The sequence below is a fragment of the Macaca thibetana genome, chromosome 18, assembly GCF_024542745.1.
Source record: "Macaca thibetana thibetana isolate TM-01 chromosome 18, ASM2454274v1, whole genome shotgun sequence".
NCBI classification, from domain to species: domain Eukaryota; kingdom Metazoa; phylum Chordata; class Mammalia; order Primates; family Cercopithecidae; genus Macaca; species Macaca thibetana.
The window spans coordinates 12418629-12432499 of NC_065595.1; positions in this window are offsets into that span (position 1 = coordinate 12418629).

The window sequence follows — 13871 nt, forward strand, 5'->3', positions numbered from 1 at the left end:
AATGGGTGGGGTTTTTTGTTCTATTCTATAGATGTCTTTTTTCAAAATGCCATTTCCCATTTGCTAAGGCAATTTGACAAACACAAGGTTTCAACTAACCTTTCTTAAATACCTAATCAACATCCTAAATAATTCATCCTCCTCATCTTGAAACTTTCATTTCCATTCCGTCCGGAATCTGGTGGCTCAGATTCCTTGGTATTTTCAGGACACTGCACTGTAATCATATGTTTTCAATTTTTCCACTGACAAATACTTGACAGCTTTCTCAGCTATGGTAAGTCATTTATTTTCTATATTTCAAAATTTGGTTTTTTTTCTTACATTTTCTTCAGTTCTTCTGCTCTTGTGGTTTTAAAAATCCCATTTCTAAACTCCAATAAAATATCAGGTGGGAACAAATAAGACATTTGTATTTAATCTGATACCTTACTTGGTATTCCCTGTGATAGTCTTTCAACACACAATCTAACATTATTGTAAACATTCCTATGGAAACCAGACTTCAACTTTTCCTAAAACACATTGAACTAGTCCATACCAATGTCTCCTATTTCATTATTGCCGTTGATAAAGCTAAGTGGAATCTCTGCATACGGCATTGTGTCAGAGTTTGTTTTATGGCATTTATAGTATTTAAATTTTTTAATTCTGTTATCAGAATATAAGAACTGCCAGCTCACTGGCAAAATATTGCCATCTAGTTTGGCCAGCAGGGTATTTGAAAAGAATACAAGATTATGGGATATTTGCTCTTAGCACTTAGAACATTTACTTATCTGGCCCCTGGAAGTGAAGTCTCTAAAGAGGTTTATCAAGAATGAAAAAAATGAATTAGTGAATAAATCATGCTTAGTCAACTGCTTTCTGTCCCAAAATAATAATTTTTGATCATTTTTTTCCTTTTATCTATACATTACTTTGGCTAACTCACATTCTGTCCTGAAGAATGTGTTACTTAATTTTCTCTAACAGCAATTATAGATGTTATCTGTTCATATCCTGAAAATGCAGAAGTTACTACTAATTTCAGTGTTTGCATTTACTATCTTTGTATCCTTACACATGTACAATAATACCTATATTCAGTCCCTAAACACAATGATTAACTCAACACTTCAAGTTCTAGCTTTCTAACATAACACCATTGCCACATATTGCAATTATTTCTATCTTTCCTCAATAGATAGTGACTTTTTCAAGGACAGTAACCATGACTTACTCATTTTGCAAAATCTTGCCTCTAAATCTATTAATAACAAATTTACAATGTTATTTAGAGCATCTTAGGCCTATAATAAAAATTCGTTAAATCAACTCAGTCAACTGCCCTTGTGCCACCCTAACAGACATTTGCAGACTGTAGTTTTGTTTTTACTGATCTGACTAGAATACACAGTTATATAGATAGTTTCTCTAGAATGCAAAAGCGTTTGGTCAATTTGGTGGGAAAAAACAAAAAAAGTTGCCATTGTGGATGCAAAATTGCCAGTGTCTTCTTCCTTTTTGTCTCTTTTCGAAAGGTAGTTCTGGTAGGATAAAAATAAAAATAAATACTGGTGTGTCAATCAGATGACAATTTCTTATTTAATCTCACACAGCAAATTTATTTGCCTTGCTCAGAAATGGATCTGCTGTAAAAAAAAAAAGTCACCACCTTCACAATGATTCTGGAATTTCATATATAGTAATAATCAACATAACCTCATTTTATAATTCAATTCACTACAAAGGAACAATTTTCTATAATAGATTTGCCTTTATTATCCCTAATAACATTAACCATGAAAGATGTCATAGTTAGTTCATGGTTTTTTCCATCAGCACACTTGCTTTGACTTAAGGATAGATGAGATATGAGAGGGTCTGGTATAAGATTCCTTCTCTTAAAGAGTCCTTTTCTCCTTTTCTGCTCTTACCATCCCAGTGATCTGTGATGTGCTATTTACATGGTATAGGTACTGATTCTCCCTAATCCCTAATAGTTGCTTAGCTAAAAGTTTACTGTTGGCTATTATTCCTGAAGTTTTCTATTTTTCACAATTTTTTAATCCTTTATATTTTAAGGGGAGCCCTTGGAATAATAATAGTTCAGAATTTTTGAATTCGATGAGAAGATTAAAATCAGTAAGTGAAACAATGATCTTTTCTCCAGGACAAAATGAGGAGTTAGTTTACATTACCACTAAGGTCCTTTCCTGTTCTAAATTTGAGGATGAAGAATCAGCAAGAGTGCTAGGGCTACTGTATAACCCAAGTCCTGGAAGGGAAGGGACTCACACATACAGGCCTGTCTTAAGGGGGGTCTTCAAACAAATTATAGCGCTTTGACCAATTAGAGCCTTGCCCAGTTGGCTACAGCTGACTGGCCAGCAGAATTAAAGTAAGACTTTCATTAGGGCAGTGGCTACAAGACCTCCCATACAGAATGATTCAATTAAATCCGGTGCTTGGGGAGTTTCCTATGAACCATTACGGGAGGACTAAGTGAGTTTCTAACATTAAGAATAACCAGTAAGTGGAGGTGAGAGTTGTCCAAATATGTAAGTACCAGATCTTCAGAGTATCTTAAACATATTTCAATTTTCTGTGGAACTGATAAAATACTTTCTGAACTTCTGGATTTTTATATATATACTATAACTAAGGTCATAGCAATTGAGGTAATTTGAATATGTCAATTTTTTAAATGAAGTAAAGATTCAAATAGATATATAAAACTATCGATTTTTAAACTATCCTTATATTATATAAATTATGTAACAATACATAGAATATAAAATATTTATGGATGCTTAATTTTTATTTTTGATTAGGTAAAATATAACATTTGGATGACTCATATTTACTAAATTTGATTTTAGATGGCTTTCCTTTTAATTTCATTACCTGTACCCTTTTGAAAGGAATAGTGATAGAATTCCAACCAAATAGCAGAATTACACAAAAGCACGTTTAAAAAATCAAATCTATTAACACAAAGAATCTATATAGTTGCAGAATACATCAATAGTCTTAAAAATAATGGATTTTGCTTAATTAAAAAAATGTGTATGGGTATAATTTTCTTCAAGGGTTTCTGAATATTTCTTTAATTTGTTTTAAACTCACCTAACTTTCAAATCTATTTTAATCCCACTGAAATCCAAAACTCATAGATCTCACAAGAGCAAGTGATATAATTAAATCAACAATATAACCGTATCAAAGTTATTTAAGTCAGTTAGATTACAGATTAGCAAGCCTTTTATATAGGAAAAAATATATATGTATAAAAAATGGGCAAATTATTTTCCCCCTTTGCTGAAGTCTTGATAATTTTATCATACTAAATGTTTTAAATTTTAAATAGCAATTAAAGAAGCCAGAATAAAATATTTGAAGCTGTGAACTATACCGAGTTTGAGGCTTTAAAAATAATATGTACTTAGGAAGGAAAATCGAGTCCAAATTAAAAGCACATTGAATAATAATATTCATAGCAGTATGAAATGCAAAGATAAAAGTAACTGGAATGAATAATGGAAATTAAGTTCATTAGATGAATGTAAAAGAAATGATTATTTGGATCTGTTTTCAAATTCCCCTAAGCATTTTTTAAGTTATATATTTGACACATTTTTAATTCATAATTTTAAATTACTTTCTAACACAGAAAGGACAGTTTAAAGGATGACGGATAAGACTAACAAATTTTACCTTCATTTTAAGAACTGCCTTTTTTTTTCGGTCAAGAGGCACAGGAAGTCTGTAATTAATAGTATAATTCACAAGAAATAGTCCTCTGTTAGTGTAAAGTTCTTGCCACTTGGTAAGTGTTCTTTACTTTTCCACAAAAAATAAGAGAGGTTTTGTAAGTTGCCAAAAAGAGAACAACAAAAAGAGATACATAAAAAATAATTTCAAAATGTAGAATTCACATGTGACCTTTTGTTTCCTCTTGTGGACCACATGATCCAGAATTCTCATCAGCAAGCACTGGAAGCTACCATCAGCATTGCCTGGGCATAATGTGAACCCTTAAGTCCTGGCAATGGCGTTAATGATAATTCACTGCAGGGAAAGGCGACCTGGTGACTTCCTTTTCACATGTAAACTTTGGTGGTCTTTGTATCTTTTTGGTTAAAACTGATATTTCCATCCCTTTTGACGGTATATGCAAAATATTTAAAGGACATTAAGAACAGTATTAAAATTGATTTTAAGGGAACAATAAAAGCTAATCTACATGAGTTTGAGATCCATTTTTTAAAGGCAACTTTTTTTACTAAAGAAAAGCAGTTATTAAACCTATGTATCTTTTTAAAAAAAGAGTTGAATTAAATTTTTGATGTTTCAAATCTAGTGATTAATATGTGCCACACTTATTATCAAAGATTTCTTTTAAAATTAATACGTAATATTTTCTACATTTATGGGGTCTTTATTACATGCATAAAATGTTTAATGATTAAATCAGGGTAGTTGGAGTATCCATTACCTGAAGTACATGTCATTTCTGTGAACTAAGAACATTTCAAGTCCTCTCTTCTAGCCACTTTGAAATATATAATACATCATTGCTAACTACAGTCACTGTACTCTGCTATGAACATTGGAACTTATGTCTTCTATCTAACTGTAGTTTTGTACGAATTAACCAACCTTTCTTCTTGCCCACTTCCCAACCACACACCCTCTGGTATCTATCATTCTATACCACACCACTATGAGATCAACTTTTTTAGCTCCCATGTGAATGAGAACATGTGATATGTGTCTTTCTGTGCCTGGCTTATTTCACCGAACTCAATGACTTCCAATTCCATCTGCACTGCTGCAGATGACAGGATTTCATTCTTTTTTTATGTCTGAATACTATTCTCTTGTGTGTGTACATGTTTTCTTTATTCATTTGTCCAATGATAAACACTTAGCTTGATTGTGAATTATGCTACAATAAACATGTCAATGAAGGTATGCCTTTGATATACTAAATTCTTTTCCTTTGTATAAATACTCAGTAGTGGTATTGCTAGATCATGTGGCAGTTCTATTTTAGGTTTTTTGAGAAGGCTCCATACTGTTTTCCATAGTGGTTGTACTAATTTACATCCACACCAATAGTGTATAAGAGTTTTCTTTACTAGTATCTGTGATGTGTTGTCTTATTAATAATAGTCATTCTAACTAGGATAAGATAATATCCATTGTCATTTGGTTTGCATTTCCTTGATGATTAGCAATGTGGAGCATTTTTCATAAACCTGTTGGACATTTTTATGTCTTTTTAAGTAAATGTCTTTCCATGTCCTTTTTGATGGAGTAATTTGATTTTTTACTGTTGAGTTGTTTGAGTTTCTTGTACATTCTAGATATTAGTCCCTTTTCAGATGAATAATTGGCAAATAGTTTCTCTCATTCAACAGGTTGTTTTCTCATTCTGTTGCTTGTTTCCTTTGCTGTGCAGAAGCTTCTTCATTTAACATACTCCCATTTGTCTATTTTTGTTTTTGAGCTCTTGGGGTATTACCTATTCAACTCTATCACATTCTATCCCTCATGGTTTTCATTAGGGACCTCACCATGATTCCTCCTTACGGGTGAAATACTCCCACCCAATTCCTGCACAGTTCTGTGTGGGTGAACCTTTCACAGCCTCTCAGCTCCTTGAACACCACATTCCAATGAATTTATCCTCTACTCCACCTCTGGTCATGCTCTGGACCTTTTCATCATGCAAAATTACTAATTTCTACATCCTGCTCAGGTTTTCCTGATGCCACTCTTTTTTCACCATAGCTTATTCTTCACTTAGTTGTCAGAGAAATATTTTTGAAATAATTCATATCTTGCTGGTCCTCTGCTCAAAGCACTCTAGTAACTTCCTAACACACTGAGGACACAATTTAGTATCCTTACCAAGGGATGCAGGCTATGCATTATCTGGTCCTTAGTTACTTCTCCAAATCCTCAACCCCACATCCTCCAAATGCTTTCCAGGTGCACTGGCTTTCTTGCTGTTCCTCAGTCTCACCAAGCACTTCTCTCTCCAGGCCTGTGTCTCAGCTGATGTATCAATTGAAATTCTCTCGCTTTATTCTGACATTTCTTTTGGTCCTGGCTCAAATATCACCCCCCAAGAAGGATCTCTAAATTAGCATTTCAGTGTCTCTTTTGGTTCTTATTTTGCTTTATTATCTTTCTGTTATTTGTTGCTATAAAATCTTATACTTTTGTATGTGTAGGTATTGTATGTATTGTATGTAGGTATTAGCTGTGCATGAAGGTAAGCCTCTCGGGCATCAAGGGATTTAGTGCTCTGGTTCACTGGTCTATTTTTAGCACTGAGTCTGACTAGAAATATAAAAATGTGAATGCAAGAAAAATAAGAAACAGAAAGAATCGTGACGTGATTAGGCTTCGAGTCCCCACTCAGATCTCATATTGAATTTAACCCCCGTAATCCCCATAATCTCCATGTGTCAAGGGAGAGACCAGGTGGAGGTGACTGAATCATGGTGTGGTTTCTCCCATGCTGTTCTCATGACAGGTGAGTTCTCATGAGATCTGAAGAAGGTGCCTTGTTTCCTCTTGGCCTTCTTCCATAATTGTAAGTTTCCTGATGCCTCCCCAGCCATGCCGAACTGTGAGTCAATTAAATCTCTTTCCTTTATGAATTATTCAGTCTCGGGCCGTTCTTTATAGCAGTATAAAAATGGACTAATACACTTGTTTTCTCAAAACACCCCCTCTTTCTGCAGCTTACCTGTACAGCTCTTTCTCTAAGACCACTTGTCAGCCGCATCCGAAATTCATTACAAAAGCTTGCCATATCCATAGTTCCTTCTGAATACAGCTAGATTCGTGGAACATCATTTCAGTAGCACTGCTGCAAATACCACAGTCTCCTTGTACTGTGTCCAAGGTGAAACCTAATCTTGAACTGACTTTATAATCTGCTTTCTCCATGATTATACCCACACAATTCATTGCTACTGCAGAAAATCAGAGAGTACAGCAAATACCACTCTTTTAAATATTTAGAGAATAGGACTAGCAGAACTTCATGAAAGATAAACTATGAGATACTGGAAGCATAAAAGATTCTGGCATTCTGGCTATGTGACTAGATGTATGTGACACTTCTCAAAATACAAGGGAATGGAAATGGATCAGGTTTAGAGTAGGAGGAATTAGCAAATTTGAGTTTGGCCATTTGAGTTTTGGGGTTGATTTTTGAGACATTCCATTGGTATTACTAAAAAGACATTTGATTACCTGGATTTCGAGATATAAATGTAAAAAATTTATCTATGGTTGGCTGTTAAAGACATGGTCATATATAAGATTGTACAGTGAGAAGACAGAGTGAGAAGGGAAGACGGTCCAGGAGCCTTGAGGCTCTTTGAGGCTCCAACAGGTAAGGACTGCAAAGGAGGTAGAGGTGAAAATTAGGAAAGTTACTTTTCAGAGGCCAATGTAAATAACAGTTTCAAAGATGTACAGTGAACAACAATATCATGTGCTGATGAGAGGTCGAGTAAGATGAGAATTGGAATAGCCCTATTGAATTCAATGACATAGATGTCATTGATGTCCTCAGAAGAAGTCCTTTCAAAATGGTGAGCAGAGACACCAGAATGCTTTGGGTTAAAAGGATAGTGAGAAGTGATAAAATCTGGGAATCGAGTGCTGTGCAGAGATGAGAAGATAATTTCTAGGATCCAAATCAGAGGTAGATTTATTGACTTTAGGTAAAAAGAGAGATACCTCCCATATAGTAATCTGAGAAGAAAAGAAGCTTTGTGCAGATGTAGGTAGACTTGCAGGCTTGATAGCTGGACAATGAGGGAATTCCTGTCTATTGATTTTAGTTTTCAAGGAAAAAGAACAATTTCTCCTCTAGAGATTAAGTAGAAATATGTCTGGATGTGCAAGTGGGGTCCTAGCTTTTAAGAGAATGTAAAGGGCATTTACTAGTCATGGAGAGTGTAACATCAGTTTCGGAGAGGTTCATGGAAGGACTACAGTGCAGAGTTGACAGTCCATTTCTCCAGCTAGGTCTCATCCATCCATCTTCACTGCCATCAATCTGATTCAAGCACCATATCTTGCCAGAACTACAGCAATAGACTAGTCTCTTTAGAAGTGCCCTGGTAATTTATTCTACGTAGTATAGCCAGGGAGATATGTGCAAAACACAAATCTGATATTCATGTTAATTTATATTTAAAATCCTTATCAGCTTCTTACTGTTAAGACAAAGACCAAAATCTTTAACATATATAACATGATTATAAAATGTATCATCCCCACCAAGAAATGTTTGAGATTGGCAGGAAGCACTACCAATACTTAAGATGGGAAACTTAATGTAACCCCATACTACCCTGGGCAAAATGGGATTGATTATAAACCTATGTATTAGATCTTACTTCGTTGAATATCTTAAGTCTTCCATCATGTCACATTATCCTAAGCTGCTTCTATCTAGATACAATGGGAAAGCTAATATAACCCCATATTATATAAACCTATGTATTAGTTCTTACATGGTTGAACATCTTTAGTCTTCCATCACATCACATTATCCTAAGCTTCCTTCTATCTAGATAACCAATTATTTTTGTTTTTCTTCTGAGCCTGCCTCCCTCCCACTACAGGCATTTGCCCTTCTTATTCCATCCACATGAACTATACTTCTCTCCACCTCTTGCTGGGAAAACACACCACAGGTTCAATTTTTAAAAACCAAAAGTGTCTCAAGTAGAATAGTTGCACACTAGGACTAGGAACCACTGGTGGTCAAGGTCTGGACCACCACACTAAGTATCCCAACCCACAGAAAGAGAAATTTCCATCAACATGTGAGTACAACCAGAACTCTCTCCCACATTTTCCTTGTGTCCAGTAGGGAAGGTGGCAACCCATGACTCTCAGGAGGCAATAGTGTCATTCCACAAACTCACTGAGGGTGGGAGAAATGGACCTTGTGATTATAAGCTAGTAAATGTCAAACTAATTATTTTATAGAACTTCTGATAACATATATTGAAAGAGGCCACAATATTTGTCCAGCAAAATATTCACATTTTTAAAAAAGGCTATTAATGAGACAGGGGATTAAAATATTAACAATATTTAAAAGGATAACATTATTTGCCTGAGGTAGCAAAACATTCAGAATCACTTTGTAAGTTAAAATTGCTTAACTTTTATAAAATATGATATAAAGTTCAATGGATTACGGAAGGTCTGAGTTTTTTCAACCCCTTCCCACAGTTTAGCTCAAGGACCAATTGCCACTTTCTCCAACAAGCCTTCTCTAACTATTCCTCCACATTTCCTGTCTACTATAAAGTAGTATAATTTTTTTTTCATTTTAACACAGCTTTTATTTATATATATATTAGTGTCAATATGTCAATGGAACTTTTTCCTGCACTACGCCATAAACTCAATGAGAGCTGCAATCCTGTTCTTCTTTTTACTATTGTATACCCATTGCTTACCACTGAGATTGCCACATACTAGGAACTGTAATAAAACCTGTTGAATAAATGAATGAATAAATATAAAAATATGTTTAACTACATAATTTTGCATATTGTTTTATTACATGGCTGATTAATTAATTTATTTATTTTCAGATGAAATCTCACTCCATCGCCCAGGCTGGAGTGCAGTGGCATGATCTCAGCTCACTGCAACCTCCGCTTCCCAGGTTTAAGTGATTCTCCTTCCTCAACCTCCCAAGTAGCTGGGATTACAGGCACATGCCACCACACCCAGGTAGTTTTTGTATTTTTAATAGAGACAGGGTTTTGCCACGTTGGTCAGGCAGGCCTCAAATGCCTTACCTCATATGATCTGCCTTTCTTGGCCTCCCAAAATGCGGTGATTACAGGTGTGAGCCACTACACCCAGCCTGGTTTTATATAGTGATAATTGATTATGTTATTCTAGAATTTACCTAATGATCACATAGGAAATTAATGAAAAGAAATGACCTTTGTTTTCTTCAACCATGACTTTTTAATATCAAAAAATAATGAAACTGTAATGACCAAAATAAATAAAAAATAAATTGAATATTTTTTTCTTCCCTCCAATCAGCATTATCTGAATCCTAATCTGGAAGAAAATATCTTCGCCAACTCTTTTTTGAGAGGATAGTGCCCATCATGCTGGGGTGGCTTAACATATGTGTGCTGGACTAAATGTCTTGCTTCTGAGGAAAAGAGTAATGTGGAAGTAAAAGGTTGTGACTTCCGAGACAAGGCCAGCGAAGGAATATAGCTTTCTCCTTGCTTTCTCTTTCAAAAGGCTAATTCTGGAGGACTTCAGGGGTCATACCATGAGGACACTCAAGCCGCCTTAGGGGGTGGTCCACGTGAAGAAGAACAGAGGCTTCATGCCTCCAGCCACTGGTTGAACCCTATAGAAAGCAGTTGCTTCAACTCCACTCAAGACCTAAGAAAACTAGGCCTGGCAAGCTGTGATATAGTTTTTAAAATGCTATCTGAACCATTTTGAGACCCTAGCTAGTGTCCTGTCAGTTGTTCTTGAGAGAGTAAGTCCAAATCCCAAACAACTCCCTTCTTTGGCTCTCACAATCTGGGCCACTATACCCCAACCCTAATCACTCAAGGCCAAGTACCAGGAAACCACTATACCCCAACCCTAATCACTCAGGGTCAAGTACCAGGAAATCAGGGACAGTCCCTCTGACCAGAGCCCATTGAACATACTCAAGCCGGCTGATCGCAAGCCTGATTACCCTGCCTTGCCTGCTCCCTCCTGCAGAAAGAACAATAAGGACTTTTGCCCACCAATCCCCTTTCTCCCTCTGCCTCATGACCAATGCCCAGTGCTTTCCGTGAACCGTATTGCATGACCTACTATTTCTCCCCAGTAAGCTGTGAGTATAGCACAACTGTAGGACTCCTTCCAGTTTCTCCCTCTGTCTTTCTAAATTATTATTATTATTATTATTATTATTATCATCATCATCATTTTTAGAGATTGTCTCACTCCGTTGGCCAGGCTGGAGTGCATTGACCTGATCATAGCTAACTATAGCCTCAACTTCTGGGCTCAAGGGATCTCCCCACCTCAGCTTCCTCAGTAGCTGGCGCTACAGGTGCACACTACCATGACCAGATAATGTTTTTTTTTTTTTTTTTTTTTTTTTTTTTTTTTTGAGACGGAGTCTCGCTCTGTCGCCGGGGCTGGAGCGCAGTGGCCGGATCTCAGCTCACTGCAAGCTCTGCCTCCCGGGTTTACGCCATTCTCCTGCCTCAGCCTCCTGTGTAGCTGGAACTACAGGCGCCCGCCACCTCGCCCGGCTAGTTTTTTGTATTTTTTTAGTAGAGACGGGGTTTCACCGTGTTCGCCAGGATGGTCTCGATCTCCTGACCTCGTGATCCGCCCGTCTCGGCCTCCCAAAGTGCTGGGATTACAGGCTTGAGCCACCGCGCCCGGCGACCAGATAATTTTTTAAAAATGTTTCTTATGGATGAGGTTTCACTACGTTGCACAGGCTGGTCTTGAACTCCTGGGCTCATACAATCCTCCCACCTCAGCCTCCCAAAGTGTTCACGCCTGATCCATCATGCTCAGCCATTTCTCTTTTTCGATCTACATCTGACCTTGCCATACCCCACACAAGGTAATACAGTTAAAATACAGACATCTTGGCTATAACCCTCTGAGCCACCCAGATCAGAACCATTCAGTTAATTAAGCTGCTTTTATTGTCAATGATCAGAAATTGTGTCAAAAAATAAACTTTTGTTTCTTTTCAGCTGGCAAGTTTGGTGATAATTTGCTATGCAGCAATAGATGACTAGTATCCAAGATAACATTCTTCAAAATTGGCCTGAAAGCTGATTTTCTCCTCTCTCTATCTCTCTTTGTCTTTTATGTATAATACATATGTGAAGCAGGTATCAAATTTCACAAGTATCATATATACATATATTTGCCAGGCAGACAGATATATCTGACAGGATAATTATGCTTGTAATTCAAAGTAAATTATAAATATTATATCTTTGAAAATGATTCCTCTATACATGTGCTTCATAGATTTTTATATAATTAAAACATTTGACCTTAATTTGATTCCACCACTGTTCAATTCAACGAGTTAACTGAGTGGAAAGTATGTCCCTAAAATTCTGGCTGGAACTGATGGGAAGAAAAAAAGAAGGACAGTGCCCAATTTCTGTCTCCAAGGACAGAATGGTTTAATTAGTTCATTCTTAATCTTGTATTGGTAAACCTGATAAAAATGCAAATTTTCGTGCCCCGATCAAAACTCTATTTCAGAAAGGATCTGTAATGGATATATAGATACTTGGCCTTTAAAAGTGCTGCCAGAAAAATTTGGGGCCCTAGAAAATTCTTTGAAAAACTGCTCTAATATAAGCTGCATATAGAATTGTTACTTTATGAGGTTTTTGTTTGTTTATTTGTTTGTATGTTTTTTTGGAGACACAGTCTCCCTCAGTCGCCCAGGCTAGAGTGCAGTGGTGCGATCCCGGCTCACTGCAACCTCTGCCTCTCGGATTCATGCCATTCTCCTGCCTCAGCCTCCCGAGTAGCTGGGACTACAGGCGCCCGCCACCATGCCCGGCTAATTTTGTGTGTGTGTATTTTTAGTAGAGACGGGGTTTCACCATGTTAGCCAGGATGGTCTCTATCTCCTGACCTCGTGATCCACCCGTCTTGCCCTCCCAAAGTGCTGGGATTACAGGCGTGAGCCACCACGCCCAGCCACTTTATGAGGTTTTTTTTAAGATCTAAAGAAACAACTTAATATATCACTGAATATGCTTAAAAACAAATAGCATCATCTATAATGTAGTGGCATGGCCACAGATGGGTAGTAAAGAAACCTGTGTTCTGGTCCAGCAGGACTTTTGTCGCTCTCACACATCGAGCTCAGATTCTTCACCAGTAAAGTGAAGGAACTGCACTACATGTTTCCTTCAAATATTCTCAGTCTTTAAAATTAGACAAGTTCAGAAAGCAAGTTGGTAGACATTGGAATACTATTTTTGTCACACTGTCTTAAGTTATGGTATTTTCTATTCCAAATTTCTCTTTCTCAGTTCTTTGGTACACAAAATTGAGTTAATCACATATCATTCACATGATTGTTAAAAAGACTAAATGAAATAAAGTATGTAAAATTGTTTTTAAAGTGTAACAATCCTTAAAGCTCTGTACTGAGAAACGTACCTGCCTGTTCTCATTTAAGCTTCTCAACTACCCTATACAGTTAGTTATATTGTAAATCCATTTTACAGAGGAGGGCATCTATATTCAGAAAAGGTAAGTAACTGGCCCAATACCTCCCAGAAACTTACAACATAATCTCAGAGCTTGGATCCAACCTCAGGATCATCTCACCCCAAAATCCAGCCTGTAACCATAAACCTATGAGAATTGACCAGAAGTAAGCCCAGGACAACACACAGTAGGTAACTTAGAGTAATGCCATTACAGGGAGGGAATCATCCTTTATCCTTCAACTTCAGTATTTCCTAAGCTTCTCTGCTGATATTAACTACTCAATGTACCTGCTAAGAACATCAAATTCTAGACTTGATCCCAGGCCAAGCAGTCTGCATTTCCAGCTCAGGAATTACTAAGATTTTGTGATTTTTAGCATCAGGACTTTGGAAAACATGGTTCTGTTCACTTCTTTTCCATGTATTATTCTTAAAATGGTTATCAAAGAGAGATGACTTTCATCTTGCATTTTGAGTTTGATTGAATCCCATGACAAAAAGCTTTGGCCCACATTGACGCATATACCAATGGTATGCCCTGTTATTTCATACTGATCCTTTTCAGTGGCCTGCTTTGCAGCCAGCTGC